At 34.6% G+C, this 7,636-nt stretch overlaps 1 non-coding gene across 1 annotated transcript; it reads right to left on the bottom strand.

Annotated features, from left to right (window-relative positions):
- Window positions 1-3,568: 3,568 nt before the first annotated feature.
- Trnav-aac lies at window positions 3,569-3,641 on the bottom strand. The gene has a single exon. It is a non-coding gene; the product is annotated as a tRNA-Val (tRNA).
- Between the last annotated feature and the right edge of the window lie 3,995 nt (window positions 3,642-7,636).

The raw sequence follows: 7,636 nt of genomic DNA on the forward strand, positions 1-7,636 counted from the left end.
TGTGAAATGGTCATGCTTATTGCAAAAAATACCGCGCAATACTAATCTCACCTCGTTCAGAAAACTGTGTCGCACGTGCGATACGCATGCGATATTATATAACAGTCCTAAAGTAGGATCGAAATAATCCCACAATGGTCCTCAAATGATCCCGAACTAGTCCCGAAATGACCCTGAACTAGTACAGAAATGTTTATTTGTTCACACAAGAAGCAGTTACAGCTTTTCTGCTGGGTTAACGCGTAAATTTTACCCTTACCGAAAGCTAAGATGTTTACACATCGAAAAAAGGAAGAGCGCCAAAAATATCAAAAAAAAAATATTAAATAAAAAAATAATAATTCCGTTTATCGGAAAGCGCACTTAAATTTGCACACTGCTCTGAAACTGTTTCCAAGTTGGAGGAAAAGTGTAAAAGTTATCGCAATTTTTTTTTAGTAAAATATAGCTCATTATCTAACAAAAACCATATAAGTCCAAATGTCAAACTATGCAGTAAAATTAAAAAAATATCAACAAAATTTTATGACCACAACAAACTTTTTACATATTCGGAAATTTTTGGAAAAATCTAAGTATGCACACGGTCAAAAATTTGGGTTTAATTTTTAAACCGCGCTGGGACTACTGCCTTTTTTAAACTTTTATAGTCTACTTTTTAAACCAGTCAATAGTTTTACGCAATTTTTAATATATTCTAGTTTAAATTTTAGCCCAAAAAGTTCGTGGTTTAAAAATCAAACCAAAATGTTTTAATTCTAGTTTCTAGGTTTCAAATATAGAAACTTTGGTTTAAAATCTAAACCGAAGTAGAATATGTTTGCACAGCGAATTGTGGTGTTGATTCAAACTCAACATATGAAACCACATTTACATGCGTGGCTGTAGCTGAATGTGCAAAGATGCTTGATACAATTGGTTGCTACCAAGGCTGTCCGGGTTCAATCCCAACCAGACGGAGCATGAAATTTAAGATTGTTTTTTTTTTTTTTTATTCTTAATTATGAAAATGTTTTGGTTTAACATTTAAACCGAATTGTTTAAATTCTAAACCCAACATATGTGCTCTCTTTTTTTTAAACTTGGAAGGTTTGTATTTGAAACTGAATTTAGTTTGGTCATATATGTAGTCCAAAAAGTTTAAAATTAAAACCGAAATTTTTAACCGTGCAGTTTTATAACCAATTAAGTTCTAGCTTAGGAAAGTACAAGTTTTAAGGGGCTAAGAAATCGCGTTAATTTTTAACCGACTTCCAAAAAGGAGGAGGTTATCAGTTCGTCGGAATATTTTTTTTTTTTTTTTTTATGTATGTTACCGCATAACTTTGGACCACGTCAACCGATTTCGATAATTCTTTTCGGAAAGGTAGTGTCTCAGAGGTGGTCCCATACTAATCTGGTTGAGACCCGATCAGTGGATCATGAGATATATATATATATATTTTTTTTTATATGGGAGTTGAAGTCGGTTTTTTTTTTGCTAAAAATTACTTGTTGATAATTATTTTTCTAGACGGTGTCACGCATTTTCTTCCATTCAAAGTATGTTTGAAAATTTTTTTGTGTGAGAAAATATGTATGGTGTCCCTATTATTTTTCACATGACTGCATGCGCACCTAAGGAAAACAAATTTTGGTAAATTTTAAAATATGTTTCTACTTACGCACTCTGAATTACAAAATAGTATCTTTCATTAGTAGTTTCTTTTTTAATTCTTTAATTTTGCATGCCGTACCTCTTCTGCCTAAATGATTTTTTTTTTGCCTTCCTCCTATCCCATTGATTTATGGCGTTTTCTTTTCTACGGAAAAATGTTGCCTTCTCTACGTACAAATACTAAGATGAAGCCAATGCAAAGGCAACATTTTTTCGTAGAAAAGAAAACGCCATTAGTTTATTAAGTAACCGACACTTAACATTAACCAGCTTGTGAAACTTAGCACTTATGCTTTTCTAATTTTCACGTTTGCTTTTATTTTTGTTGTTGCTATCATTGTCACATAATCATTAATTTTTACGACTGTCCATTCAGTTATATATCTCAATTCAATAGACCGGACCACAACAAGTGGAAGCACTTCACAATGCAGTTGAAGAGATTTAAGCCCCACACCGTTTTACTTGAAGTGCATGGTTGCTGTATCAGTAGTTATGTATGTATGGATATTGGCACAAGATGCACCCTTATACTATGCTGTACATATAACAGCCTATCACCATCTAGTCACTAGCCTGGCAACTCTTAATGGGAGTAGATTTAGAAGCCAACACTCAGACAGTCTTTTTAAGGTTGATTGGTGGAGTGAATTCATTGTAGTATCAAAAAGAAGAAAAGTGTGCGAAGGAGTGCTAGAGCGCAGTGTACATAAAACTACCATCTTCTCTAAATTATGAATGGAGAATATCGCAAAATGACACTAAGGGAATAATTTGCACTCGTCGCTTAGGATGGTCATTTGGGGAGGCAGGGCATTCCAAGCAAATGTTTTAAGTACTAAACTAAAGATAGACTGAGTGGCAGCCGTGTAGAAACAGAGCAAGAATCTATTATAGTTAAATTAAACAGATCAAACACATTTGGAGGGGATTACTACTTCGCGTATTTCGTTAGAATATGGTATACTTTTTTGAAAAAAATAAATAAAACAAACAGGTGAAAATACATTTGTCAAATGAGACTAAAATTCCGCGTGAATACTTTGCACAATTGCAATAGGAAACACTTAGTGCAAAATCGTAAATTCAAAAATTTATCAGGCAGCCATCTTAGACTGTTACGGCTTGGTTCAAGTTTAAATAAAAACAAAAACACGGACTTTTAAACAAACATTTAAAGAAAAAAGTGGACGTATTTAAGCAAAAAAATATATTTGCTTTGAAATCGAATATCTCGTAAACGGTTTGAGTTTTGAAGATCATATCCTACATGTAATCAAGTTATTCATAAATTACCTAAATAAAAATATCCTTTAGTATCTAGGGCGACTGTCCCGGTAACCCTGTATACATTAGAGTAGGTTGAAAACTTTGTTTTTAATATCGCCTGTACAAAATCGACCTACCCTAAAGTACATATATTATTCATTTTCCTACAGGGGTGATACATATTTATTTAATCTATTTGCAGAGTTTTTCGAGGGGGCTTCTTTCCATTCACAGTTTTTACTATCTTCTACTTTTTTAATTGCATTTAACATTGTTTGCACCAGTTGTGCCAGCATACATTCAGCGGCTTCCAGATTTATCTTACATTTTACGGCAGTACGGATTGCTATGCGATTTTTATATTGCAAGCGAGTTTTTATGAGCGACTTTCATATGCAGGTTGGTATTCCAATTGCACTTTTAATGGCTCCACTTTCTTTGATTAAATTAATCTTAATTTTTGAGTTAGTTCTTTGTATTTTTTACAGAGATCTTTTTAAAGAATTTTTATTTATTTATTTATTACAAAGTTCTCACGTTGCTAGTACAGCGAAAACAACGCGAAATAAACCAGTTATGGTATACTTTCTGTCTCATTGAAATTATTTTTATTTTCTTAAATACAAATAAAAAACTTGAATCTGTTTCCGCCCGGGATCGAAACGGGGGGCTTCCGCGTGTTAGGCGGATGTGATAACCACTACACCACGGAAACAGTTGCGTCGAAGAGCGAGTAGATGACATAAATGCAACGAGTATTGATTTTAAATGTCTTAATTGCGGTCAGTAACAGAAATTGGCAATGCAATAGGAAAGGCAAAAAAAATCGGGTTTTTTTAGCGAAATAAATGTCCATGCATAGTATGTATGTACAGGCACAAGCATGCAAATGCTTATACAATTACAAAGAGGATGAATACAGTATGGTAAAGTCAAGTATTCTATCCGGATAATAGTATGTGTATACTTTTAAGTTGAAAAACGACGATTTGCTTGCGAAGCTGTCAATAATAATTAAATTTTTATTCAAACTTGCAAATTACACAGTGCAAAAAATTTCAAAAAGTTGGAGATGATGGGAATGGGACCCACTGCATTCGATTATGCTGGGGTGCTTCTTAGATTTTATAGTCCTGCTATTGACATTACTAAACTGAAAATTAAAAGTTCGAAACAATTGATATCAAGCACCCCACGTTTTGTTTTAAGGTAAAACAAATTTTATTGCCAATTACTTTAATCCTATTCTAGGTTGGTTTTAGAAGTTTAATTAAATCAAGTTAGGGAACTTCCTTTTAAACCAAATCTGTATTTATATAAATTAACCATATTTGAACTATATTTTTATAAAAAAATCACGGAAAATTTTTAGTAACAAATTTTCCATACAATATGAAAAATTCTCTGTGTCAATAATTTAGTGCGGCATACATGTATAGAAATTTATAATTTGGTGTGAAATTTTTACTCAGATCTAAAGTGAGCGAACTCAAAATCAGGGTTCGTATTTGCACACACATGCTCACCTCACACACACGCCAGAAACACATTCAACTTGCACTCACTGCTCATACACATGCGTGTGCATAAGTGGAAAACAAACTCTACTCACAGAAAAGTGTGTGCTGTTTGTTATTAAGCACATGCACATGTGTGTGAGCCGATTTTTGTACAAATTTCAGCCCATGCACATGCACATAATATATTCTCCCCGCAAACATATTCTGAGCGTTCAGAATATATGAGTCCGAAAGGTGTCCTAGGTAGGTAAGAAATATGAGTTTCAAAAACAAAATTTTTTTTACTCTTATATGAATCTTTTAGGATTCATATATGAGCCAAATTATGAGCCAGCACCTTGTGCCAATATAAAAACAATAAAGATTTGAAATTTATATCTAAACTTGTTTATACAGAAATTGAAAATAATTAGAAAACAAAAAATGAACAAAATTTAGCTTCAGCTGCTGCTATTGAATGCATGTTGGAATGTGTATATGCATGTAAGTATGTATGTATGTTATTTGCAAGGACTTTTTGCGGAATGCCTTTGCAAATATAGTGAGTTGAATAAGACTCAAAGAGCAACCTAAAATAAGAGTCCGAATGTAGCAATTTATGAGGCCGATAAGGGTCTCAAAAAGAGTCATATATGAGGCCAAAACTTGTTTTAAAAGAGTCTAAAATGAGCCGTATATGAGGCCAATAAGAGTCCAATATGACTCATATTGAGGCTCATTTGATGTATGAAGTTAAGCTCATATAAGTCGACATTCGTAGGAAGGGAAACACACTCATATCGGACTCTTAAATGAGCTCATTATGAGCGTAATAGCTCCGAAATAGGACTCCTTAAAGACTCATTTATGACTCCAAATGTTTGCTGGGCTTAAAAGAATTTGTTTTTTAAACGTTATTTTTTGAAAGACAATTCAATAAAAAGTGAGATGTTGTTTGTTTTTATATGACAGAAAACATATTAAAAAATTATTTTAAGATTTGAGTTAGAATTCGAAGTGTATAATTTCCTCTACGCAAAGCACACACATGTGCGTGTGCTTTATCCCACTGGGAAAATATGTAAGCACCTTGCGAGGTAAGCCATGTTTTCTTCCAGTTTTTAGTACCAAAATTGTCATCATGGCCAATGTCATCTACTAGTAAAGGGCAAAATGAACACCTCCGAAGACACATTACGTTGTCAGTTGCAAAATAACGTGCAGCCGAAGTTATTTCCAAGCACCGAACTACTCCGAGCGACTGCTCTGCATTACACGTAACTTACTTTATAAAGCGGCTCAGAAGTATGTCTGATACCAAATGTACATTCTAAATTCCTACTTACATAAGGCGGCCATGCCTTTGTAATAGTAAGGGACGTTCGGCAGGGAAGTGGTAATGACTGCCAGGTGAAGAGTAAGTTGCTAATAAGGTATTATTACGTGCTCCTAATTCCCACTGGGATATTAATAAAAATAAATTACACACATGTGCCCGTGCTTTTTACCAAACGGCACACACATGTGATGTGAGCAAGTTTTTAATTTTTTATATGCACAGCACACGTGTGTGAGCGTAAAATGTTACGATGTGCTGCACATGTGTGTGCAAATACGAAGCCTGCTCAAAATTGAAGCCATTTTTGATATAAAAACGCGAGAAATGGAATTGTATGCATTTCTTTTCTTCATTTTTGGTTGAATATTTCTCGGATTTGCCCATATGCGTAAAGTGTGCTCGAAATGTCGACAAAAAAAGAAGATGCCTCCGAAAACTCAACAAAATCGATTTTTAATCGGTTCGAATTCTTTAAATTATCTACGCGCACGCAATCGCCATCACGGCTAAATTTTGCATCAAATATATACATATTTTTTCCATTAAACTAAAAAACCATATACAAAATTTCCACATTCAAATGCGAGTTGCAACATTTGCTGACAGTCGCTCGACATTTGCATACAACGGCTTTTTTTGCTGCTGCTCATAGCAGAGCGGCATGGCACAATTGCCCCGTTACATGCCATAAATGACCAGTCATTATCCACCTGCAGAATTTGCGCTATCAGCATAAACTAAAAAAAAAAAACTTCTTGAAACATTTGCAATATTGACTCAAAGTATTTCAAAACACTAGCAGAAGCTACCGTTAGAGCGCCAGCAGTTCATCTGCATCTAATATGGCTTCCTAGAAGCCGTGGAATCTGCCATAGTATGACCACCTGACTGGCCGACAGGCAGCCTGGCAGCATGGACATTTAGAATGAATTTATGAATGTGCATTTAATTTACTTTGTTGGCAATAATCGAAAGTCTGAAATTATCCATTCGAAATTCAGAAGACTGGTGGCAATTGGACTGCAGCATCTCCTGAGATGTACTGCTAAACGCTCACTTAGTGACTTACTTACTTACATAGATGTTCATTGCGCCACTTATGGCTTATCTTAGTTAACCTATGCCAAAACAATTTAAAATGTGTACGAAGCCATAAAATTTTAATTTTTTGTTGCGGCATCCGTTCGCTTTTAAGTAGCTTCTGACTAGTTAGTAGCAAGTTTGCTTCATTTTCAATCGATTTTGCGCATCCTAATTTTTATGATAATTGTTATTCGATTACTCTTTTTGGGTAAGTGGCGCGTTTCCGCTTGTGCTTGAATGACAGTTACTTCAGACTCTTTACGACTTGCAAAAGGTTTACCGCTTGCGTAAAGGAAACCTTTACTGGCCAGGGTAGACCAATAGGTCAATCAAAATCATACCGAGGTACAGTTTTGAACACAACTTTAAGCACTTCATCCCAGCTGGGAAGAGGAGCGACCTAGACTTAAGAAAGACGACGGTTCCAAGACCAACCAGGGCATCGGGGCTTGAGACTTCGGATTACAACCCAGGGAAGCACAAATCAGTTTTCTAGGCTGAGGTTTGCGCCATAAAATTTAGGCTGAGAAAGTATGTAGAAAGTGGTGAAAGAGACAAAAGACTTTTTTTTATTCAGACAGCAGGACAACGTTCATCCTCTTAGGAGCATCTTAAACCTCCCTTGGTTGTGAGAAATATATTCCCAAAAAGTTATTTCACTCATAAAGAAGCTGTGTAGGTTTTTAGTTTTTTCAAGAAGTTTTGGAAAAACTATTTTTATTAAAATTAAAAAAGGGGAAAAATTAAATAAGAACTATTTATTTTTTGAAATGCGAACAAAAAAAAAAT

This window comes from Rhagoletis pomonella, unplaced genomic scaffold (assembly GCF_013731165.1).
Source record: "Rhagoletis pomonella isolate Grant_MI unplaced genomic scaffold, Rhpom_1.0 Rhpom_scaffold_00006, whole genome shotgun sequence".
In the NCBI taxonomy this organism is placed as follows: domain Eukaryota; kingdom Metazoa; phylum Arthropoda; class Insecta; order Diptera; family Tephritidae; genus Rhagoletis; species Rhagoletis pomonella.